General features: G+C 45.0%; 1 long non-coding RNA gene across 1 annotated transcript; it reads left to right on the top strand.

Annotated features, from left to right (window-relative positions):
* The first annotated feature begins 6178 nt into the window (after positions 1-6178).
* On the top strand, positions 6179-25739 carry LOC121032715 (uncharacterized). The gene is made up of 2 exons (XR_005791437.1): positions 6179-6282; positions 25360-25739. It is a non-coding gene; the product is annotated as an uncharacterized LOC121032715 (long non-coding RNA).
* The last annotated feature ends 272 nt before the right edge of the window (positions 25740-26011 follow it).

Raw genomic sequence — 26011 nt, 5'->3', positions numbered from 1 at the left:
GCTTATGGTTTTACCGGGGAGGGCAGTGATGTGGGATGCTCACCACAATCCATAGTCCATAACTAGATTATAGTCACCTTGTTTTGCTTCCACTGTATTCATTTTTTATAGTTAATTTCGACTAACGACAAGGATACCGGTTGTTTATTTACAGTGATAACATACCATCTCTTTTAAAATAAAGATACTTGAGTTTTCAGAATTGATTGGCTTAAAGAAGGGCATTACGTTTAAAAAATGCAGTTGGTGAATGGATATGGCAAAAATCATGGTGGTCATGTCCGAATGGCTGCAGGTTGGAAATTGCTACGTGAGAGGGTAAAACGCATACTTGTGGAACTGTCTCATGAGGCCTTCTCTGCTGTGGCCTCTGCCTAAGTTTCCAGTGTCTTTCCTTAACACTCCCTGTCCTCTAGGCACATGGAAGTACTTGTTCTTTCCTCTTTGGGGGCTTTATATATTTATCTATCTCTATAGAAGTTCATTTCATGCATTGGAATTCTCTTCCCTTTTCACTTCCTTGAAAACTGAATTTCCTCAAATCCACTCCGGAAAACCTTTCCAGACGCCACTTGTGACCATGCCCCTGAGCCATTCTCACCATACGAAGCAGAGTGGAGATTTCATCTATTCATGCTTCTCATCCAGAGGACAACCCCAGAATATGACACCTTCCAGGGACCCTGCTCTGTGTGTGCTTCTAAATAAGGTATAGTCTTCATTCGACAACTTCAAGTGCAGTCGTTTTAAATATTTATATCAAGCTTGAAATTGTGTTATTCAAGTATTTTGTATCTTTTCCAAATTGTGCACTCTTAATCCACTCGTATATAAAAATCTACAACTATTACGGTAAATTTGTAAATTTCTCTTTATAATGCAACCTGTTTGATTTCTATGTTTTCATAGCATGTTATTCAGTGCCTACAAATTCACAATTACGGCATCTTTTGGGTTGGTTATGACTGTGTCCTGTATTCATCAGTAGCTAGATGTTGAATCAAGGGCAGAATTTGATTCAAAGTAATACTCTAAAAGGGGTTCAGAGAGGCCTGTGGTCATAGGAGAAAGAGAATACATCTGATGGTGGCAGGACTCTTTCCCCTTTAGAAGTTATAGGTCAGAGGCAAGGGCCACCCAGCTTTCCAAAGGCTTATGGAGATGAAGAACCTGAAAAAAAAAAAAAAGTATTGGCTTCCCAGTATATAAAGAAAAACTGTAAAACCAAAATTAATCAGTATTTATTCTTTAATAACAGTAAGATTTAATATTCCTAAATTTTATTAAAGATTGAAAACTATCTTTAACTTTTCTCACCTTTGCAGAATTCCTAAGGACAAATAATGATTTGCCATAAAATAATAGCCAATTAATTATAAATTAAAGTTTTTAAAATGAATAATATGATAAGCAAGTTATATTTTATTTATTTATTTATTAAAGTTTATTTTGTTTAAAAAAAATTTTTTTTTAACCTTTACTTATTTTTGAGACAGAGAGAGACAGAGCATGAACAGGGGAGGGTCAGAGAGAGGGAGACACAGAATCTGAAACAGGCTCCAGGCTCTGAGCTGTCAGCACAGAGCCCGACGCAGGGCTCGAACTCACGGACCGCAAGATCATGACCTGAGCTGAAGTCGGACGCTTAACCGACCGAGCCACCCAGGCGCCCCTATTAAAGTTTATTTTGAAAGAGAGAATGTGTGCATGGGCACGTGAGCAGGGGAGGGGCAGAGAGAAAGGGAGAGAGAGAGAGAGAGAGAGAGAAAATCCCAAGCAGGCTCCGTAACGTCATTACAGAGTCCATTGTGGGACTTGATCTCACGAACCATGAGATCATGACCTGAGCCAAGATCAAGAGTTGGCCGCTTAACTGACTGAGCCACCCGGGTGCCCCAAGGAAAGTTATATTTTTAAGTTTTACAGAAAAAATAATTGTGCTTAATGTGCATTTTATGATCTTTGATGTGAAAGGAAGTGGAAAGGTATGTGGGACTAGGAGAGTCTTAAAATGGCTCAAGAGGGTCTTAGAGATGTCCTGAAGGAGAGCCATTTAAGTGGGACCCTGAAGAATGAGTCTGTTTTGCACCAAAGCAGTGGAAGAGGAAGAAGGCATTTTGCACAGAGATAACAACAACAGTGCAGAGGCCAAAATGGACACACAGATTTGGAGGACGGAGAGGAGCTAGGTTGGGAAGGGGGGATGCAGGCTGAAACCCGCAAACCTTGAAAGTCCTTGAATGCCTTGGCTGGAGATTGAAAATTCACTTTTTGAAATGTGAGCCACAGAGGACAGCCTCAGAGTTTGAAAACGCCTCCCAGGGTCATTACTCACTAGAAACACGCTCTAAGGTTTCTCTTCCCGAAGTGAATTTGTTTTCATTTCGGTCTGGGCCATCTGGCTTCCGACAGGGCACACAGTAGTGAGAAATAAAAGAGGCCAGGAGGCCAGAATATGCTCCCTGCCCTCTTGCCTGCCCAGGCTGCCCCCTCCACCCTGTACATCCATCCATTAACACACAATTAATCCCCTGGCTTTTTCAAAGGTGGGACCTCCCAGCCTCTCCCGCCCCTTGGCAATTAAATCCCTGCCAGTTAGGAGGCCAGAGAGAACAGGTGTGTTTCACACTCGGGTTCACTTTCCTGGAAGGTGCCAGACGGGCAGCCCCAAAGACCACAGACCTCTTTGTTCATTTAACAGCATCAGTTGGTAGCCAGACAGTCTCCGCCTGTTGTAGCCTCAGGTATGACTAGGGAGGGCAGGGAAGCCTCGCTGCTCTTACTAATTCCTCTACTTCAAGGCTTGGCGTATTGACAGGAGCCCCTGCCTGGGAAGGTGGCATCTTGAGGGCCTTTGCTCTGCCCTAGGAACCCATCGATTCGTTCTTTCACTCATGCATTCAATTCATTCAGTCAGTCAGACAACAGCATTCGCTGAGCCAGGACGAGCCAGCCTCTGTGCTCTACCGTGTGAGAGATTCAGCGTGGGTAAGAAACAGTCTGGCCGCTTAGGAGATCACAGTCTGGTAAGGGGACGCAGACACAATTGAATACGACACAGGAAGTGTAGCGGTAAAGACATGTATGTGCAGCTTATGTATCTATTGGTTGGTATATAGATTATAAACTCAGATGTATATAGTGCTTTTTTGTGCGTTGAGTCCCGTTAAAAACCCTGGACAAATATTAACTCATTTAATCCACATAAAAACTCTAGTCGGTGACGAGGTATTACCATTATCCTGATTTTCCAAATGGGGAAATAGAGGTATTCACAGCCAGGGTAACTTGCCCAAGTTTAGCCAACCAGTAGGTCAGGGAACTGGGATTTGAAGCCAGACAGTTTATTTATTTTATTTTTTATCTTTTTTTTAATGTTTTTATTTATTTTTGCTACAGAGAGAGACAGAGCATGAGCAGGGGAGGGGAAGAGAGAGAGAGAGACACAGAATCGGAAGCAGGCCACAGGCTCTGAGCTGTCAGCACACAGTCCGACGCAGGGCTCAAACCCATGAACCGTGAGATCATGACCTGAGCCGAGGTCAGACGCTTAACCGACTGAGCCACCCAGGCGCCCCTGAAGCCAGACAGTTTAGCCCCCAAGTCCATGATCCTGACCATTCTGTGCTGCGGAGACCGGGAAAAGTGACTCCAAAAGTGGAAATGGCATGCCGGTCGGTAATAACAGCAACAACAGTTAACAGCAGCTGTCAGCGCTGAACGCTTACCTGCGCCGGGTTTCGTGCGAAGGGATTGACGGAGATCATCTCACCTCATTCTCATAATTCTAGAAACTGTTGTTTCAACCCATTTTACAGATCGCGAGAGTGAGGCTTGGGCAGGGTCAGAAACCCGCCCATGGTTCAGAGCTACTAAGTGATAGCATTGAGCTTTGGGTCAGGCAGCCTGACTCCAATCTCCGGTCTTAAGTGGCCTGGAGGCTGGCGAGAGACACATCGGGTAGCAGAGGCTTCTTGGAGCCCCTCACATGTAGAAAAGAGTCTGTCTCGGGGCGCCTGGGTGGCGCAGTCAGTTAAGCGTCCGACTTCAGCCAGGTCACGATCTCGCGGTCCGGGAGTTCGAGCCCCGCATCGGGCTCTGGGCTGATGGCTCAGAGCCTGGAGCCTGTTTCCGATTCTGTGTCTCCCTCTCTCTCTGCTCCTCCCCCGTTCATGCTCTGTCTCTCTCTGTCCCAAAAATAAATAAACGTTGAAGAAAAAAAAAAAAAAAAGAAAAGAGTCTGTCTCTGTTTTCCCAGTGCTTTGTACTCGGTGAGCTCTAGCCCCAGATCCCCCCTGTGTTCATTCTCCAAAGTGAAAGCACACACAGGTTCTGGGGATTTCTGGAGTTTGAACAGAAAGGGGCTCATGGACATTAATTCTGTGGAGCCCAGACCTCAGGTAGCCCCTCGTGTCCCTTAGCCCAACCCCAAATGGTCACCATTCACCAAAAGTAAACCAAAAGCCCAAGTCAGGGCTTGTCTTGGCTGTAGGAGTAAGTGGGGGCTGAGATCCAACTTGGCTCTCACGGAGGCTCAGTGCATCAGCTTATGGGAGGAGAAGCCTCCTCGTAATCTTCTGTCCTTGAAGGGGTATGGTTTTCTAACCCACGCAAGACACCATGCGGCCTGTAGGACCAGGATTTGACCAAAAGCTGCTCTAGGGAGTTAAGATACTAAGCCAAAGTTTCCTGACAACTTCTCTGGCCTTGGTTGACCTCCTCCTTCAAGCCAGCTAATCCCAGCTTCATTACTGGTTTGGATTTCCTTGTTCATCTGGCAGGAGGGCAATGGCCTGAACAAAGAGGAGTGGCTGAGCTCTGAGAAAGGAGACTTTGTCGGGAGTCATCCTTGGTAGACATCCGCGGAGTGAGCACAGCACCCCCGAGGAAGGATAAATTAGGGGGACCACAATAAAGCGGGGAGGATTCCTTGGAAAAGGTGACGGGGACAAAGATCTAGGGGGTGGCAATCAAGTCCCCCCATGATTCTCTGAGGTTGTGAGCAGAAAAAGAAAAAGATTGTAAAAGCAGCAGAGTATTGTAGAGCAATGACAGCTCTCAACCCTCTCAGAACCTGTCTTAGGATGCAGGGATACAAGAGGCTGGGGGCTTCTAAACCACATTTATTTCACCCAGTCTGGAGGCTGGGAAGTCCAAGATCAAGGCACTGGCAGATTCGGTGTCTGGTGGGAGGCTCATTCATGGCTAATAAAGAGCTATCCTCTCTCTGTATCCTCACGTGGCAGAAGGGAACAAGAGAGACCTCCCTAGAGCCCCTTTGGTAAAAGCACTAATCCCATCCATGCAAGAAGGCTTGACCTAATCACCCCCATGACCTAATCACCTCCAAAGGGCGCCATCTCCTAATACCATCATGTTGGAGATTAGGCTCTAGCGTACGAATTTCTGTGGAATCGGGGCACACACGTATTCAGTCTATAGCAGACCCAAAGTCTGCATTAACACAGATATCATAGAACTCCTCCTTTATGATCTTGAAGTGAAATGTATGGCTCGTATAACCACCTGAACACATATTTTTTAAAAAATCAATATAATACCCTGACTTTAATGTAAAAGAGAGGAATAAAAGGAAAGTAATTTATAATAAAGGAACATATGCTTCAGTCCACACATGCTTAGGCACAACCACACTAAGACGTAATGAAATCAGCAGGTGCTTTTATCTTGACACAGAAGTGCTATGAATGCAGGATCAAAAATGCTGACGAATTGAGCTGAGTTGTGTTTTGGCAACTGGTATACCATTGGTGACATCGCTTTTGAAAACGGTGAGCAATTTGTGTCAAAGTTCCTCATCACTCAAAATACAGTCACCCCTCGGGGCGCCTGGGTGGCTCAGTTGGTTAAGCTTCTGACTTCGGCTCAGGTCATGATCTCATGGTTCATGGGTTGGAGCCCCACATCGGGCTCTGTGCTGACAGCTCGGAGCCTGGAGCCTGCTTTGGATTCTGTGTCTCGCTCTCTCTCTGCTCCTCCCCTGCTTGCACTCTGTCTCTCTCTGTCTCTCAAAAATAAATAAAGATTAAAAAAAACCTAAAATATACAATCACCCCTTGCCTCACATGATCTTTACATTCCTGGAACAATGAACATAGATTCAAATGATACCCAAATCTCTCTGTGTTTCCAGGTGCAACCAAGTTCGTTTGGGGATTCAGAAGTAGAAAGATGTTTGCCACCTTCTCCTTGTCCGGAGTGAGATAGTGTGGAACTGTCCTATGCATCCATCGCCTCCCTCCATCATTAAGACAGCTAAAGGTACTTCACATGTGTCCAAATCTTTCCTAGGGCTGGTACTACCCTTGCACTAAAACAACACTCCAGAGTTTACTTGGAGATGGAACAAAACTTCCAGGAGACCAATCTCCATGTACTCACTTACTCGTTCAACAAACATTTACAAAATGTTTGTTTTGAGTAACAAAGCTATCCACTTATTTATCAAATATTTACTGAGTGTATGCTAAGAGCTAGGGGATGTCTCAATATGTAGAAGGCTTGTTCCTTCTTCTCAAGGGCCTTGTAGTCTACTATGCAAGATAAGTTCATATATAACAATAACATTAGTACATAGTAAGAAATATGATCTTTGGTCATGACTCACACTTACCCCTTCCCCTTCTGGCACAGTTCCTAAAAATCCTTGGAATCTTGGGGCGCCTGGGTGGCACATTCGGTTAAGCGTCCGACTTCAGCCAGGTCACGATCTCGCGGTCCGTGAGTTCGAGCCCCGCGTCGGGCTCTGGGCTGATGGCTCGGAGCCTGGAGCCTGTTTCCGATTCTGTGTCTCCCTCTCTCTCTGCCCCTCCCCCGTTCATTCTCTGTCTCTCTCTGTCCCAAAAATAAATAAACGTTGAAAAAAAAAATTAAAAAAAAAAATCCTTGGAATCTCTGAAGTGATAGTGTCTTTTTGTATGCTAACGATTGACAGGTGGCTGGGGGAGCCCAGACAGCCTTAGGGTACAGGCTGGTCTCTGGGAGAAGGCACAGCTAGCTGGTGAGAAGGTTGGGACTTTCAGACCCACCCTCAACCTCTGCGGAGGGGGAAAGGGCTGGAGATTGAGTTCCATCACCAAAGGCCAGTGATTTGATCAATCGGGTCTATGTAAAGGAACCTCCATAAAAACCGCGAACAATGGGATTCAGAGAGCTTCTGGGTTGGTGACCACGTGGAGGTGCTCTGTGGGTGGTGCACCCAGAGAAGGCACGGAGGTTCTGTGGCCCTCCCCCACACCTTGCCACAGGTATCCCTCCCATCTGGTTGTTCCCGAGTCATAGGAGACACGGGTAATCTAGTAAGTAAATTGGTCCCCTCGAGCTCTGTTGAGCTATTTTAGCAAATTATCAAAGCGAAGGAGGAGGTCATGGGAACCCTGGATTTACAGCCAGTCCGTCAGAAGCATAGGTGACAACCTGGACTTGAAGTTGACGTTTGGAGTCTTGTGGGACTGAGTCCTCGGCCTGTGGGATCTGCACTCTCCGGGTAGTTAGTACCGGTTAATCCTAGGACATCCATTCAGCGTCCTCCAAGAACTGGAGAAAAAAACCCACACATCTGGCATCTGAAGTGGTGTGAGGAGGGATGTGGAGGGGAAATAGTAGTTTAATTGAACATTAAAATAATAAATTACCGTAGGGACGCCTGGGTGGCTCAGTGGGTTAAGCGTCCGACTTCTGCTCAGGTCTCACGATCTCGTGGTTCAAGAGTTGGAGCCCCGCTTTGGGCTCTCTGCTGACAGCCCGGAGCCTGGAGCCTGCTTTGGATTCTGTCTCCCTCTCTCTTTGTCCCTCCCCTGCTTGTGCTCTGTGTCTCTATCTCTCAAAGGTGAATAAACATTAAAAAAAAAATTACAAATAAATAAGTTACTGTAAAAACTTAAAAAATGAAAAAGCACCCGATAAATTGACAAAGATGTGCTTGATAGATACTTGCTGTTGTACCGCATTAAAAAAACAAAAACAAAAACATCGAGGCCCTGGCTTCCAAATGCCAGGGCTCCCCAAGTCTCCCAGCATGTCACAAGGAACGAGACTTCCGGTACTTTATCACACAGGCAACACACCCATGCATACACTCACATATCTGTCATAGGCTGGAAGGTTTCCACAGCTTCACGTCTGAGGAAGTTAAAACCAAAACTTCTTGGGGCGCTTGGGTGGCTCAGTCGGTTGAGCTTCCGACTTCGGCTCAGGTCATGATCTCACGGTCCGTGAGTTCCAGCCCCGCGTCGGGCTGTGTGCTGACAGCTCGGAACCTGGAGCGTGTTTCAGATTCTGTGTCTCCCTCTCTCTCGGACCCTCCCCGACTCATGCTCTGTCTCTCTCTGTCTCAAAAATAAATAAACATTAAAAAATAAAAAAAAATTAAAAAAATTAAAAAAATTAAAAAAAACAAAACTTCTGGGGTCAAGAGGAGGAAAACTGTTCCGCCTTACATCTTGGGAAGCCTGGGACGGGAAGATGGTATGGAAGGAATGTGGATTAATAGCAGAATAGAAGCTTCACGCCCCCCCCCCCCCCCCCGAAGAAAGCCCGCCCAGGCATCCTGTCCACTCCCAGCTAGAGCTGACCGCTCTTCCTTCTGGACACAATTCTCAGAGCGGTGCCTACATACTTTGTTACACTTGTTTTTTCAAACGTCTGGCTCCTCCTACCAAATCCTGAGGCATTTGGAAGCTCTGTTTGGGTGGGTTTTTTTTCTCAATGCTTATTTATTTATTTTTGAGAGAGAGAGTGTGTGTGTGTGCGCACACAGGGGAGGGGCAGAGAGAGGGTGAGAGAGAGAGAACATCCAGCAGGCTCCACGATGTCAGCACAGAAACTGATACAGGATGTGATCTCATGAATGATGAGATCATGACCTGAGCCGAAATCAAGAGTCAGACGCTTAAACGACTGAGCCACCCAGGCGTCCTTATTTACTATTATTATTATTATTATTATCTTAACAACTCAACCTGGTTGAGGACTTTCAAGGGTGCAGCAGGCATTCGACAAGTTTTTGTTCGATGAATGGAAGGAAGGAATGGAGAGAGGGAAGGCAGGAAGGGAGGAGAGAGACAGATCGAATACTTTTCTCTATAGCTTCTCTGCCCCATTCCCCTTAGATAGCGTAACATGGCAAAAAGAGGGGTCCTACCAGCAGCAGCCTGACTAATGAGCTCAGAGGCAAGAGGAAGGAGGAAAGGAGATAGATGGATGATAGATAGATGATCGCTAGCTAGATAGCTAGCTGGCTAGCTAGCTAGATGATAGATAGCCATTCACTAGCTCCTATTGTTTGAGTTCTCTCAACAGTCAACAAAACCTCTCCTTCCACAATTAGAAGAGTTTAAAATGCAAATATCTGAACAAAAAAACCCACACGCTGACTTGACAGAGTTTTAGGCAAAGTATAAATGATGATAGTACTATTTTTTTTTTTTTTGGAAGATTTATGGAACAGTCTATCTGGTGGGAGAGGATGCTTCAGAAGAAACAAGTATCGTTGAAAAAGGGACCCAAGCCCCCTGAGCCGAACCCCACCACGAGCGTCTCCTCTGTGCACACGGGTGCCGGCGGCCAGCACGGCTGGTCACGCCGCACCACCCGAAGGGCCCCTGCGCCGTGCCCACCCCTGCAAGCTTCTGCTCCCTGCAGATAATAAACTGTTCGTGAGACATTTTTAAGCAGTTGCTTAAAAAGACAGCGTCGTGTGACCCTGGGAAGGCTGCATAAACCCCAGCATGGAGGAATCTTGAGATAAGCCTTCCATTTTCCTGGGCACTGCTCAAGCGATTCCTAGAATACTGTGTTTGAGCCCTGTAATTAAAGAGGGAAGAGGAGGACTGGGAGAGGTCCCGAGAAGAATTGTGAGAGGATATTAAAGGGTTGGAAACAATCCAGCTTAGGACAAAAAGGTAGAAAGAACTGGGATTATTTCAACTGAGGGACAGGAGGTCAGGGAGCAGAATAACAACAACCCTGAAATGCACGCATTCTGATGTCAGGGGACGGGGCTAATTCCTCTCTGACATAACAACCACTGGGGCCTGGCTGCTCCCTCTGCAAGGACTTGCTAGCACATGAGACAGAATTCGGCCAAACAAAAGAGCTGAGTGGTCAGGCCGCCATGACATGCCCGGCTGGCCCGGGTCTTGGTCCTGTCCCCATTGTAGGGCTGTAGGGATCCAGGGTAAGCATGAAACCTGGGAGGGGGTACGATTCTTTCCAGACAGTGGAAACGCTCAGTAATATTACTGAAACCCTTAGTGTGAGGCTAGCCAGTGTCCCCCACCAGGTTTATTTACCCATTTAACAAAAATTTATTATTTTTCCCATTGTAAAAGTAACGCACACTCTTGAAGGAAACGGGCTGCTTCCTAAATAAGCAGACCTTCAGAGTTGCCAGTGGATGGAGAACTCGTGTGTGTGTGTGTGTGTGTGTGTGTGGCATGTGGAGGAGGTGGGGACAGTAGGGGGTAGGACGGTAATGAGGACATCAAAATGAGGCTTTACCAAGATCTTGGGATAATCAGGAAACTTGACTGTGAAACAACACAGTCCAGGTTTACAAGGCATAGTTTCTTGCTCTTCAGCCTGGGGACCCCCTTGCCTGGGTCCCACCACAACTATCCGGAGTAAGGAAGTCTGGAAGCCCCTGTAATAACATGGAACCTCCATCCTGCTGGGTGGCGTTGAACGGTGAATCTCAGGATGGGAGTCAGTCACCCAGTTCTCTTCACTGAAACTCCCACCATTTCCAACTGCAGAGAACCTGGAACCAATTCTATTTGGAAAGTGGGCACATATCAAAACCACTGAGGAATAAGTGTAGGAAGCGGGGAACCCCCTCTAGTCTATCGCACAGAGCCATTCAAAATAGCATATTTCTGGGGCGCCTGGGTGGCGCAGTCGGTTAAGCGTCCGACTTCAGCCAGGTCACCATCTCGCGGTCCGGGAGTTCGAGCCCCGCGTCAGGCTCTGGGCTGATGGCTCAGAGCCTGGAGCCTGTTTCCGATTCTGTGTCTCCCTCTCTCTCTGCCCCTCCCCCGTTCATGCTCTGTCTCTCTCTGTCCCAAAAATAAATAAACGTTGAAAAACAAACAAACAAACAAACAAAATAGCATATTTCTTTATGGTATTTTTTCTAGATTTCGACTCTGTTTTACAGTACTTAATTTGATGACATACAACTTTTGTCACCTGTGTTAGTTCAGTGACTCAAAATGGTGTGTAGAGTATGAAACCTCTTTTTATAAATATGTATGTATATGCATACTTACTTTAAAAAGACTAGGGGAACTTGGGGCACCTGGGTGGCTCAGTCAGTTAAGTGACTCTTGGTTTCGGCTCAGATCATGATCTCACAGTTCGTAGGTTTGAGCCCACATTGGGCTCCACGCTGCAGAGCCTGCTTGGGATTCTCTGTCTCCATCTCTCTCTGCCCCTCCTCTGCACTCTCTCTCTCTTTCTCTCTCTCTCATTCTCAAAATAAACCAATAAAATAAAAAACAATTTTTTTTAAAGACTAAGGAAATTCAGCCAAAATAGAACTATGATCATCTATAGATGTGGGATTATAAACTTTTACTATTGATATTATTATGGGCATCCTCCACAATTAATGGGGTTCGTGTTTTTTTTTTTTTTTTAATTTTTTTTTTCAACGTTTATTTTTGGGACAGAGAGAGACAGAGCATGAGTGGGGGAGGGGCAGAGAGAGAGGGAGACACAGAATCGGAAACAGGCTCCAGGCTCTGAGCCATCAGCCCAGAGCCCAACGCGGGGCTCGAACCCACGGACCGCGAGATCGTGACCTGGCTGAAGTTGGACGCCTAACCGACTGCGCCACCCAGGCGCCCCATAATGGGGTTCGTTTTTATCAAAAGAAGAAATACATTATGGCATAATTATCAGAAAAAAATTTCTACTATTATGAACTCTGTGACCACACCGTTTCTAATGGCCATTTGTCAAGGATGTGGTTGATATTTCATTTAATTCTTCCTCCCCACGTTGCCGAAGTGAGGTCATCGCAAATAAAAGGAAATATTCTCCATAGGACCATTTCCTTAAGGTAGATTCCCAGAGGTGAAGCTCCCAGTTTAAATGGTATGAATGTAGCTACATTCCTGGCAAATTTTTGACAGCCTGCTCTCTCTGGTGACAAGCAGACTCTGGTCCTCATGTGTCCGTCTTTAGCTCTCCTATTTCTATCTCTGTCTCTCTCTGTCTCTTTTTTTTTTTTATTTCCTGCTGGATTTCGGACTCACAGGCTTTCATTGTCCCCGTCCTCCTGCAGTATTGATCACTGTGGTCTTCCCTGTCCCATTTCTCTTCCTATTTCCCCTGCAGATGCCTGAAGGCACCCGGTGTCAGGATTTTTCCAGAGGCATGCTGCCTTCCAGCTCCTGCCAATGAGATGACACTATTATTAGCTTTTAGACCTCCATTTCTGTCTTCTTGAAATTTAGGACACAAGAAAGCAGTAACAAGCATGCTAAGTGTCAGGACCGTGGCATCTGCCCTGAGGGGCTGTCACAAACAATAAATGCTCACTCTGCCAACACCATGACTAGCCTTAAAAAAATTAATAAACCTAAGGTCATTTGCACACTTTTGATGATATTTCTTTGATGCTGTGAATACAGCATATTGTTTTCCATCCCTATCCAGACAGGCAGCCATAAAAGATGGTGGGTTATTTTTAAGTTTCTCCCTTGCATGTGATTTACAGACTCCTTACACACTATTATAGATGTAAGGACTCTACTTCTTGCCTTCACTGATTGCCTGAAAACATTAGCCAAACCGTTCCGATATGAATGTGCGCATTAGGGCCCTGACTCCAACAGATTTCTCACTCCTGAAAGTTCCTGATCTAGGCCAGGGGGTCTCTGGCCTTTTTAGAGTTGTGCTATTGTTCATTTCATGTAATAACCCCGATGCTTTGCATTTCCCATCTTTATCTCACAAGCTATGCGTGGCTTTACTACCTTCCTCATATTCATGGAATCTAAGAACTCTAAAAGGCTTTTTCGAAATTAAGGCGAGAGGCACCTGGGTAGCTCAATCTGTCTGACTCTTGATTTCGGCTCAGGTCATGATCTCGTGGTTTATGAGATCGAGCCCCACGTTGGGCTCTTTACTGACCGTGCAGAGCCTGCTGGGGATTCTCTCTCTCTCAAAATAAATAAATAAATAAATAAATCTAAAAAAATAAAAATAAAAATTGAGGTGACATGACATGAGGTGTTAATTTCACATAACATGAAATTAACCATCTTAATTTTTTTTTTAATGTTAATTTTTGAGAAAGAGAGTGCAAGTGGGGGAGGGGCAGAGAAAGGGAGACAGAATCGGAAGCAGGCTCCAGGCTCGGAGCTGTCAGCACAGAGCCCGACGGGGGGCTCATACCCACAGACCATGAGATCATGACCTGAGCTGAAGTTGGGCACCTAACTGACTGAGCCACCCAGGCGCCCTGAAATTAGCATCTTTAAAATGGACAATTCAGTGGCATTTAGTACATTCATAACCTGCTACCCCATCACCCCAAAAGGAAATCCCATACTCATTACACAGTCATTCTGCCTCCTCCCCCAAGCTCCTGGCAACTACCAGTCTGTTTTCTGTCACCGTGAATGTGCCTATTCTGGGCATTTTATACAAATGGAATCACATAATATGTGGCCTTTTGTGCCATGTTTCTTTCACTTGACATAATGTTTCCAAGGCTTATCCATGTCGTAGAATCTATCAGTACTTCGTTCCTTTTTACAGCTGAATAATATTCCGTTGTGTACGTATACTGTAGTTTGTTTATCCATTATGTTCCACTGTATGCACTTACCCTTGTTTGTGGTTACGGGATGGATATCCCTTGAGAGACATCTGGGTTGCTCCCATGTTTTGGCTGTTGCGAATAATGGTTTATGAACATATACCTGTGCACGTATACGTGAGTACCTGTTTTCCATTCTTTTGGCTGTATACCTAGGAGTGGAGTTGCTATATCATCTGATAAGTCTGTACCTTTCCGAGGAGCTGCCAGTTCACGTTCCTACCAGCAAATGGTCAAGGGTTCCCATTTCTCCACATTCTCACTAACTCTTGCTTTTTTTATTGTTACGGCCATCCTCGTAGGCGTGAAATGGTATCTCAGTGCGGTTTTGATTTGCGTTTTCTCGATGACGAACCATATTGAGCATTTTTTGGTGTGCTGCTTGGCCAACGTGTACTTTCTTTAGAGAAGTGGCTGGCTGAGTCTTTTGCCCGTTCTGGAATTGGATTGTTTGTTTATTTGTTGTTGACTTCTAATCATTTTTTACATATTCTGGATGCTCAACTTTTATCACATATGTGATCGGTAAATACTGTCTCCCATTCTGTGTCCTTCCGCTCGCTTGGTAATGCCCTTTGATGAACAGAAGTTTAATGAAGTCCAATTTATTCTGTTGTTGCTTATGCTTTTGGCGACAGACCTTAAAAACCATTGCCAAATCCAAGGTCATGAACACTTATTATGTTTTACCTCTCATGTTTAGATGGTTGATCCATGTTGAGTAAACTTTGTTTTTAAGGGTTTGTTTTTAAATAATCTTGGGGCGCCTGGGTGGCTCAGTCGGTTAAGCCTCCAACTTCGGCTCAGGTCGTGATCTCGCGGTCCGTGAGTTCAAGCCCCGCATCGGGCTCTGTGCTGACAGCTCAGAGCCTGGAGCCTGTTTCGGATTCTGTGTCTCCCTCTCTCTGACCCTCCCCCATTCGTGCTCTGTCTCTCTCTATCTCAAAAATAAATAAACGTTAAAAAAAAATTTAAATAATCTCTACACCAACATGGGGCCCACAACCCCAAGATCAAGAGTCACGTGTTCTACTGACTGAGCCGGCCAGGGTGCCACAGTTTGAGTAAATTTTTATATGTGATCTCACACAGAGGCCCCAACTTCATTCTTTTGCATATCAAGAATCTTTTAAGGCATTTGATCCAAATACTGCATTTCACAAACAAGGCTTGGGGGCATGAAGGAACAAAACAAGTTTGTGATAGAAACAAGACCAGGGCTCCCAAAGCTTGACCCCAGCCTACCACATCACACTTACTCTTCGACTGCTTTTACTCTTCACGTTTGTTGCAGGAGTCTTAACCTCCATGGATTCTTAACCTCAATACCGGGGGTTCGTTGTCTCACCCCTTCGAAGAATTGAAGAGGTAGACACAAAATAAAATGAGCAGCAGGCAAAAGTTTATTCGAATGTAAGATAGAAGGTAGCAATAGTATGGACCTCTCTTTATACAGAGAGGGGGCATTTGAAGGTGAATGGCCCCCGGACTCTAGGCAAGGGACTTTGTGCTGTAGGGTTTTGGTCGCCTGTGGGTCATGCGTTTTAGGGGCTGTTACTTGTTTTTAGTCAGGTCTTTTGTCAACTTCCTGAGGGAAACCTGAGGGGAAGTTGGAGGGGTCTGTTACATTTTTAAGACCTAACTTAGACCCAAGGGAGTTGGCTGTGGTCAGACACTCCCGGCATTGTCCCAAAATATGTGTTTTTCCCCAGTCAGGAACCTCGGGGCCTAACCTGTCCCTCTCTGCCTATTTTATCCTGTCTTTTCCTGACGTACTTTTACTCTCCTTACTACTCTCACTGCCCTGGACCAGAGGCCTTTGCCGCGTTCACGGAGCAAAGTGTAGTGACCATGGGATCTTGGGAGCAATCTCTCCAGGTAGATTTCCTGAGCATGAAAATGTGAAACACTTCTAAAGGTAATTTTTAAAATTTTTTTAAGTTTACTTATTGAGAGAGAGAGAGAGCAAGAGAGAGATGGCACAACTGTGGTAAGGGCAGAGAGAGGGAGCGAGAATTCCAAGCAGGCTCCACACTGTCGGCACGGAGTCCGGCAGAGATCGAAGCTACAAACTGTGAGATCGTGACCGGAGCCAAAATCGAGAGTCGGAGGCTTAACTGACTGAGCCACCCAGGTGCCTCTAAAGGTAATTTTATAGAGGGAATGTTGAGATAAGCATATCCACTTTGTGGTATCTGAGTCTAAATATTAATATTTGGAGGTGTCCTATGTGAACCAACTTTTAATGTTGTATAGTCCTGAATCAAACGGCAAAGAGCTTATCGTTTCTGTAATTCGTCTTGAGCAAAGGCGAATTAGATTGTCCCTGAGAAAGTTCTCGTGGAGACTTGGACACGTGCAGCTAAAGAAAAGATACTGGAGAAAATGCAGATTCTTTTGACAAGGAAAGACCCACGGGACCTTTACAGCAACCATGTCTTGGGCCCCAGTTACAATCCTCTTGGCCCATATTTTATTCTGGCCGTTGTTGAGCTAAACTGCTTCCCACAGGGGTAAGCTGGCAACGCTTTGCCTCAACTGTGCTAGGTACACCTGCTTTCTGCCCTGAGACATTGCCGGTACTGGTACGGGAGGTCTGCAAGCATCTACTCGGCATTCTAGATGCACAAATCTGCAAGTGCAAGAAAATTAATACCCCAAGGGGCGATCACTGCCCAAAGGAGTTGTTGGGGAGGGATGCAGAGCCGAGAGATAGATGCTCCCCTTTCTATCCCTACAAACCTGAGGTATATTGTACGTGGCTCTTTAGAGGGTCTCGGCGGGACTCAGGTCCAGCCCCCCACGGTAATGTCCAGCTCAGTAACACATCTTTGTGCTGTCTTTCCTCTGGCTGTGATACTATTTCCAGCCCCCTACTCCTATTTCCGAGATCATTTCCCAAAACAAACTCTCTGCAGGAGAGCCCTCGTCTCGGGCTTTGCTTTCTGAGGGGAATCCAGGATAAGACACGCCTCAGGATAGGCCTTGTCATTATCCCCATTTTACAGATGAGAAACGAGTTCAGAGAGTTTAGAAAACTTCTCTCGGGCGCATAGCTGGTAAATGACAAAGCAAAGAATTATGTCCACCCGATTTCAGAGCCCGAGCGACTAACATCACACTCTAATCTCTCCAGTTACGATGGAGCTAAGTTTCTGCACACCCGTCTCAAGTTCAAAGCCTTCTCTTGTGCCCAGCTCCCCCAGCCTCCTCTACCTTCTGCTGGGTGTAATTCCCAAACTTCAGAAGGATCAAACTCGAATGCCGCCTGTGGCTGCCTGTAACATTGATAATGGCCGACATATATCAAGCACTTCCTGTGGGCCAAGCCACTGCTCTAAGTATCTTAGTTGCTCCAGCTCACAGAATTCTCGCTAGAACCCCTTGAAGTAGGCACTGCTGTTTTCCCAGCGAGGAAATTTAGACACATGGTAGGTACCTTTGCAAAGACACAGGCTTTAAAGAAATGGAGCCAGTCTTAAGAGGTAGGCAGTATGACTCTAGAGCTAGTCCTCTTGGCTCTCGCCTCCAGGAAAATGCAAATGAGCGAAGCAGGCAGACTGAACTACAACAGGGCACGGTGGGTACTGTGGCGAACTGGGGAGCCCGTACAACGAAGAACAAGAACAGGAATGAGGAGGGGTGAGGGGACAATGAGTGACTTGGCTGCAGGAGAAGGTTGCCTAGGGGCTAATTCAGTCTTCTGCTTTTGCAAGGAATCCCCACAGTTAGCTTTTATATAAAGTCTGCTAATTTAAGACTGTTGACTAATTCATATTTAAATTACTCCGTGCAAATTAAACCAAACAGGTATATTCATCAGATTGAGCCCTCCGGCTACTGGGATGGGACCTCTGCTTAGCTATTTGGGTTTTTTGTTTTGTTTTCGTTTTGTGGTTTTGTTTTGTTGTTGTTTGTTTTGAAAGAGGCAGAGCAGGTTCCGCACTGTGGTCTCAGAGCCCGATGAGGGGCTCAAACCCACGAATTCCTGAGACCGTAACCTGGGCTGAAACCAAGAGTCAAATGCTTAACCTACCGAACCACCCGGGTGCCCCTCTGCTTAGCTGTTTGGAATGTAGTACTCTCAGTTTCATCTTTTCACAAAATCTAATATCATTGTCACAAAGGACTGGCATCGGAGCCTCTAACTTTTGGAAAAGATGAGATTAGTCGAGAAGAGTGATCTAGTGGGATCACTTTAATTGTCATAAGCCACCTGGAGCAATCACTTCTTTTTTTTTTTTTTTAAATTTTTTTTTTTCAACGTTTATTTATTTTTGGGACAGAGAGAGACAGAGCATGAACGGGGGAGGGGCAGAGAGAGAGGGAGACACAGAATCGGAAACAGGCTCCAGGCTCTGAGCCATCAGCCCAGAGCCCGACGCGGGGCTCGAACTCCCGGACCGCGAGATCGTGACCTGGCTGAAGTCGGACGCTTAACTGACTGCGCCACCCAGGCGCCCCTGGAGCAATCACTTCTAATATAAGCAGCCAACCGGATATCGTATTTTGATGGAATATTTGGTCACAGAGATTGATACTGGCTTATGAACCCGTAACCTCTTAGTAATAATGGAATAAAGATGAAGTATTCTACACTAGTTATAAATCTAGCCTTTACATTGTGCAACTGGACCAAACATTGTGTATTTTATAATATGATATTTCATTCTGATTGAAAACAGTGATACATAATGTTCATTTTAGAAAAGGTGAAAAATGCTGGGCCACCTGGATGGCTCAGTCAGTCGACTGTGCGGCTCTTCATCTTGGGGTTGTGAGTTCAAACCCCACGTTTGGTGTAAAGCTTACTTTAAAAAAGTAAATTAAAAAAAGGGGCAGTACCTGGGCGGCTGAGTCCATTGAGTGTCCAGTTCTTGGTTTCCACTCAGGTCATGATCTCACAGTACGTGGGTTCGAGCCTGCGTTGGGCTCTATGCTGACAGAGCCAGAAAGGAGCCTGCTTGAAATTCTCTCTCTCTCTCTCTCTCTCTCTCTCTCTTTCTCTACCGCTCCACCCCAGTTTCTCTCAAAATACATAAATAAGCTTAAAAACAAAGACAAAAATGTGAAAAATCCAAAAATACCAAAAAAAGTTAAGAACATAATAATCATTCATAAACTTCCTGCTCAGAGATAATATCAACATTTGAATATGTTTTCTCCCAGTCTTTTTTTTCTAGACATGGAATAGTATTTATAGATAGGTCTCAAAGGAATTTGAGGTCTTTAAAGAATTTGATTATAGTGTGATATAGATTCAAATGGCAGAGGTTCAATTCTGCCTGGCTCAAAGCCATTTAAAGCGATTTTCATGTTTTCACATTAGTACTGCATGAGCATTTTCAGATGTTTGATTGAAGTGGCATTTCCTGCCCCCCGGCCCCCATCTCTCCCCTTGCTTTCAGTTTTCTGACTTTGCTTTTTTAAGCATTACCTTAATTTCTTCATACGTATTTTTAAATTAAGGGGCGCCTGGGTGGCTCAGTCGGTTGGGCATCCGACTTCAGCTCAGGTCATGATCTCACGGTTCGTGGGTTCGAACCCCGCGTCGGGCTCTGGGCTGACAGCTCGGAGCCTGCAGCCTGCTTCCGATTCTGTGTCTCCCTCTCTCTCTGCCCCTCCCCCATTCGCGCTTGGTCTCTCTATCAAAAATAAATGAACGTTAAAAAAAATTTTAGTTAAAATAAATTTTGTGAGCTTCTCTTGAGAACTTCTTGACAACTGTAAGTTATACTTGTGGTTATGCACGGTAAAAGTAATCCAGAAAGGATCCAAGGCTGAGAATCCCTCCTGTGGGACATAATAAAAGTTTTTCAGTGAAGACTTTTTTTCCAGAGCATGAAAGCACTTCCAGAGAGTTAACCATTTTGGGGAGCTCTGCTAATCCTCTCAGGCCACCTGAATATTGTAAGTATTAACGAGGCAATAACTAACTTACCAAATAAGATCTCGGCAGCCTCAAGGTGCACACAGCCCTGTAGTCAATGCTGATTTTGTTACGCTCCAATCCAGTTCCCTCTTTGTCCTCTCTAACAGGACTCTAATTTCTGATCAGCTCTCTGCCCCGATCCTATTTATTCTGAGCCAATGTCTGTTGACTGGGTCCAGGGTGTGAGTCCTATAGTGCCCGATCAGATGCAAGAGAAGGCTTCTTCGACTTTCACCCTTGGTGCACCCAAACAAGGGGACAAGTACTCCAGATTGTCACCAGCAATGAAATGGCAACCAGGAGTGAAATTGCCTTAGGCTAAAGCTAAAGCTGTAGACAGCAGAGTGAAAGCATGAACGTATGGAGTCCAGTGTCTTGAGATTCCACTGAGCCTCAGAATATACTGCGTCTGAGGCCTGTGCAACTATGGACTCATTCCTGCGAGATGAGTCCCTTTCTTATTGTTTTAGTCAGTTTCACATCAATACTTCCTGTTTCTTGCAGCCAAAAGCAGCCTAATTGGTACACATGCTACAGAGTTCAGCTTCTTTCCGAACTTCAAGATGCTGAAACTGGGGGCTCCTGGCTGGCTCAGTCAGTTAAGCTTCCAACTCTTAATTTCAGCTCAGGGCACGATCTCATGGTTTGTGGGATCGAGCCCCGCATCGGGACACTGATAGTACAAAGCCTGCTTGGGAATCTCTCCTCTCACTCTGCCCTCCCCCACTCATTCTCTCTCTCTCTCTCTCTCTCTCTCTCTCTCAAAATAAATAAATAAACATTTAAAAAATGCCAAAACTGGTTTTATATTCTCCAGAATGTAAATGGGCTGAAACTGTCCTATAGCTTTGCTATTGGCATTAAAAAAAAAAAAAAAAAAAAAAAAGCAATTTATGATAAACAGCATAGTAGCCATTTTTTCGTTTTGAGAAATTCACCACCAATAAATAGGGGGAATTTTACCTATGTAAATCATAGCTCGATAAACCCGGCTTTGAAAAATGAAATAAATTTTAAATATTACCACCACCAACAAAAAATGTCTGTGAAGCAGTTAGGATTGTGTTTAACTACTCAATAGCATCAGGCCCTTCCTCTTTCACTTCTGCCCTCCTTAATATGCTTCATTCAGCCTCTGGGGCCTTTACTCCCCAAGGCAAGGGAAATTAAGCAAATGAGGAGAAGGATGGCTTTCCTGTAGGCAAGAGGGGTGTCAACCTCAGTCAGTCTTGAGTTGGTTGGGCATTCATTCCAGTTTCTTACATTTTCCATGTGTACATCTCCAGTAACATTGCATATACTATGACTGTTATTGCCATCATGCAAAAAACTCAGAACACATTAGAGAAATTAAGGAAACCAAGGGCATTTGGGTGGTTCAGTCAGTTGAGTGTGCGACTTTGGCTCAGGTCATGACCTTGCAGTTCGTGAGTTCGAGCCCCACATTGGGCTCGCTGCTGTCAGCCTGTCAGGGTAGAGCCCACTTCAGATCCCCTGTCTCCCTCTCTCTGCCCCTCCCCCGTTTGTATGTTCCTCCAAAATAAGTAAATATTAAAAAAAAAAAAACAAAAACAAAAAACAGAAATTAAGGGACGCCTGGGTGGCTCAGTCAGTTAAGCGTTCGACTTCAGCTCAGGTCATGATCTCGTGGTTCGTGAGTTTGAGCCCCGCATGAGGCACTGTGCTGATGCTCAGAGCCTGGAGCCTGTTTCAGATTCTGTGTCTCCCTCTCTCTGACCCTCCCCTGTTTGTGCTCTGTCTCTCTCTGTCTCAAAAATACATAAACGTTAAAATAATAAAAAAAAACAAGATCCTGGTGGCTCAGTCGGTTAAGCGGTTAACTTCGGCTCAGGTCATGATCTCACAGTTTGTGAGTTTGAGCCCCGCATCGGGCTCTGCACTGACAACTCAGAGCCTGGAGCCTGCTTCAGATTCTGTGTCTCCCTCTCTCCTTGCCTCTCCCCTGCTTATGCTCTGTGTCTGTCTCTCATAAATGAATAAACATTAAACAATTTAAAAAAAAATTCAGGAAGTAAAGCACTTAAAAGGGGAATGGTTTAAAATCATGGAATCTCAGAAAACCTCATCAGCTTTTTTGTTCCATATTGAAGAATTGGGGCACCTGGGTGGCGCAGTAGGTTAGGCGTCCGACTTCAGCCAGGTCACGATCTCGCGGTCCGTGAGTTCGAGCCCCGCGTCAGGCTCTGGGCTGATGGCTCAGAGCCTGGAGCCTGTTTCCGATTCTGTGTCTCCCTCTCTCTCTGCCCCTCCCCCGTTCATGCTCTGTCTCTCTCTGTCCCAAAAATAAATAAACGTTGAAAAAAAAAATTTAAAAAAAAATAAATAAATAAACATATTGAAGAATTGACACACACCAAGCTTAGAGTCACCTAATATCCTGGGATCTTCTAAAATGAAAATTGCTATTAATTCACGATTCCCTTCAAGTCTTTGCTTAACCATTTCAAAGTTTCAACCCATCCTTTGATAAGATTCATTAGTAAATGAGTTAATTAGCATTTGTAACCCCCCAAATTCCCAGAGCACAAACAAAATATTTATTTAGACTAGTTATATAAATTAAGAATAAACCTGCAAGCAACATGGGCAAAAATCAAAAATATGATGCTGAGTGCAAGAAGTCTAACACAGAGGGGTGCTTGGGTGGCTCCGTCGGTTAAGCGTCCAGCTCTTGGTTTTGGGCCAGGTCACGATCTCACGGTTCGTGGGTTCAAGCCCCACACTGGGCTCTGTGCTGACGGCACAGACCTTGTTTAGAATTCTGTCTCCCTCTCTCTCTGCCCCTCCCCTGCTCTCTCTCTCTCTCTCTCTCTCTCACACACACACACACACACAAAAATAAATAAACATTAAATTTTTTTTAAAAAAGAAGTCTAACACAGAGAGTGTACCCTGTGTGGATTCCAATCTTTGACATCTAAGAATGGACAGACGTCCATCATTTATGATGATAGTCATCAGAACAGATGTGGGGTAGAAGAGACTGAGTGCAAAGGAACCAAGCACTGTCTGGGGAGATGGAAATATTCTGTTTTTCATTTTGGGTGGTGTAGACAGCCATCAAAAGTCATTGAACTGAACACTTGATATTTTTCCATCTTAACTGAGTTCCCTATACTTCAGTGAAGACCATTAAAAATAAAGATTAAATTTGCACACTGAGAAACTACCTAAACGGTCATCAAGAGGTGATTGGTACAAAGAAACGGCACAAATGATGGTAGGACCCACGCACTGAAATACGATGCAGCTGTAAAGAACAACGAGGCAGGCCTATCTCTACTGAAACAAGATGATCTCAAAGACAGTTCTTTTTTTAAAGTTTATTTATTTATTTTGAGACAGAGAGAGAGAGAGAGAGAGAGAGCAGGGGAGGGGAAGAGAAACAAGGAGAGAGAGAATTCCAAGCAGGCTCTGTGCTGTTAGGGCGGAACCCAGCATAGGGCTCGAACTCAAAAACCATGAGGTCGTGACCTGCGCTGAAATCAAGAGTCTATCTTTTAACCAACTGAGCCACTCAGACGCCCCTCCAAGATAAGTCTTTAAGTTAAAAAAGGAAGGTGTAGGCAAGTATGTAGAATCCGCTGTCACTCGTGGATGTTTGTATCTGTACAGAACTACTCTGGATGGACACACAAGGCGCTGGGTGAGTGTGGTTATCTCTGGGGATAGAAGCGACAGAAGTGATGGAATGAAAGAGGGTGGAGGAAGACTAAATTTTCGCTGTATTTCAACATGACTTTATTATTTTGCGGTACAGTCCAGTTCTAATTATAAGAGCTTAAATTATTAATACGGACGATTATTAGATGTTACTGTAACCGCGGCAACCAGCTACAAAGCAGATATACTGGAATTGTCTCTCAGGTTGAGTTCGTGTCAGCCCTGCCATTGAAAGTTTGATTACTACCATGTCCAGAGCTGGAGGAAGTTTTTCTTCCCCGTTCGATATGTGGTATAATTACAATTTCATGTAAAAGTTCCACGAAGGGCCTCTTGATAAACCCTCCTGGTTTATTTTCTGGGGTGAACAGTTGACCTTCACTGTTGCTATTGGATCAAGATACGTCTTCACAAGGACTTATTTCACTGTATATTTCTGAACCATTACAATACGTTACCATGTGCATATGATCTACTTAAATAAATTAAATTAAAAAGAGTAAAGATACAGAGGAAGGGCTAAGAAGAGGCAAAAATGATTTGCAGTAATTAAGGTAATCCAGACACTAACATGGAGTGAATTTATCTGCCTTGCCTGTCAATCAATCTTCCCTAAGATGGGCATATCACAGATCTGGCTTCGCCTCTCAGTTGGCACTTACTGTATCATCCTTGAGATCTTGACTAACCTTCTCTGTACATATGGTTTATCATCATGGCTAGATTGTAAGTGACCTAGTCTTTTTTTTTTTTTTTAATGTTTATTTATTTTTGAAGGAGAGAGAGACAGAGAATGAGTGGGGGAGGGGCAGAGAGGGAGGGAGACAGAGAATCAGAAACAGGTTCCAGGCTCTGAGCTGTCAGCACAGAGCCCGACGCGGGGCTCGAACTCACGGACCGAGAGATCATGACCTGAGCCAAAGTCGGATGCTTAACCGACTGAGCCACCCAGGCATCCCATAAGTTACCTCGTCTTACCCTTGGGGGGGGGGGGGGTACCTACACATTCTCCACAAACTAGAAAAAAATAATTTATCTAGCTAGTTGGAAGCTAGATAAATGTTCCATCACTAAAGTCAGTAAGTAATAGTGTGAAGGTTCTGTGTATCTTAATACCTAAGATCATTGTTAATTATCACATGAGACGATGGTTAACCCCAAAGAGGTTCTGACCACTTGAGACTATTTTTGTAGCTTTTGCTTTCATATTTCAGTAGTAGACTGATACAATATCCAAGATTTGTAAGTAAAATATGCATAAATCAAATCCTCCTTTAAGTGTTCCAAGGGCTCATTATTTAAAATGTTGTACCTCTCTGCCTTTTGTTATGGATATAATACTCCCACCAGTACAATTGCAATAGCTTTGTGATATGAATAATGGTAGTATGATTAATCTGTTTCCTAAATTCAAAAGTCCAGATCATACAGTTCCTAAAGCAAGCCTCGGCTATGCTTGGATTAACACCAAAATGCCTTTTTTTTTTTTTGTGGGTCATACACTTAAACCCTAACTTACTCTCCCTTTTTATTTTTATTATTGGATGAGTGTGAATGCAATTACTAAAGGAGAAAGGAGACGGGATTATAAAAGACAAAGGCATAATCCTAGAATATTGGAAAAATGGAGACCCAGGAACTGTGCCTAACAATGAGCAAGGCAGTCCCTGGGAGAACAGAAGTCACTTACCCGGGAAGGGGGGGAGGCAAGGGCTTCGGGTGCTCCCCGCCTCTGGGGAGGGGAGGCCAAGGAAAGAACAAAACTAAACAAGCTCTTGAATCTAAAGCAGGTTGAAATCCGAGAAAACGGTGAGGAGACGTTTAAGAGCTGGGCTAGGTCAGGGCTGAGCTGATTGTTTATCCCTGATTTTGGTTTTGATTTTTTTTTTCTTAGGGCAGGATTCTTTGCTTGTTTCTTGTTTGTTCACTGCACGTGTACATTGGAGAATTGGTCTGAAGCACCGGGACAAGCCATTACCTCGACCCCTGTCACTGCTTATGAGAAAGTAGCTTCCTCAGGATGTCTCCCATCTCCACCTTGCAAAGCTAGCTCTCCGGCACTAACACAGGACCAGGAGGTGGGAGAGGGACAGCAGCCACTACTATTTGCCTGGTTCGTTGTCTCCATCCGCCTGTCCGGAATGTGAGCTCCGGGTAGGGCAGCATAGTCATCTCTTTTGGACACTACATATATCGCCAGCACCTAGGACAGCGCCTGGTACATTGTGGACACTCGATAAGTCTTTGTTGAATAAATGAACAAATTGGTTGTGAGCCTACTGTCTTGCTTTCTGATCAGAATGGCAGGATTCAGGGGCGCCTGGGTGGCTCGGTCGGTTAAGCGTCCGACACCGGCTCAGGTCATGATCTCATAGTTCGTGAGTTCGAGCCCCGCGTCGGGCTCTGGGCTGACAGCTCAGAGCCTGGAGCCTGCTTTGGATTTTGTATCTCCCTCTCTCTCTCTGCCCCTCCCCTGCTCACGTTCTGTCTCTCTTTCTCCTTCTCCCTCTCTCAAAAATAAATAAACATTAAAATTTTTTGAAAGA

The sequence above is a fragment of the Herpailurus yagouaroundi genome, unplaced genomic scaffold, assembly GCF_014898765.1.
Source record: "Herpailurus yagouaroundi ecotype Mexico unplaced genomic scaffold, PumYag 28, whole genome shotgun sequence".
Lineage (NCBI taxonomy): Eukaryota > Metazoa > Chordata > Mammalia > Carnivora > Felidae > Herpailurus > Herpailurus yagouaroundi.
The sequence above is the reverse complement of the archived record's forward strand: the minus strand, read 5'-3'. Positions and strand labels throughout refer to the sequence as shown.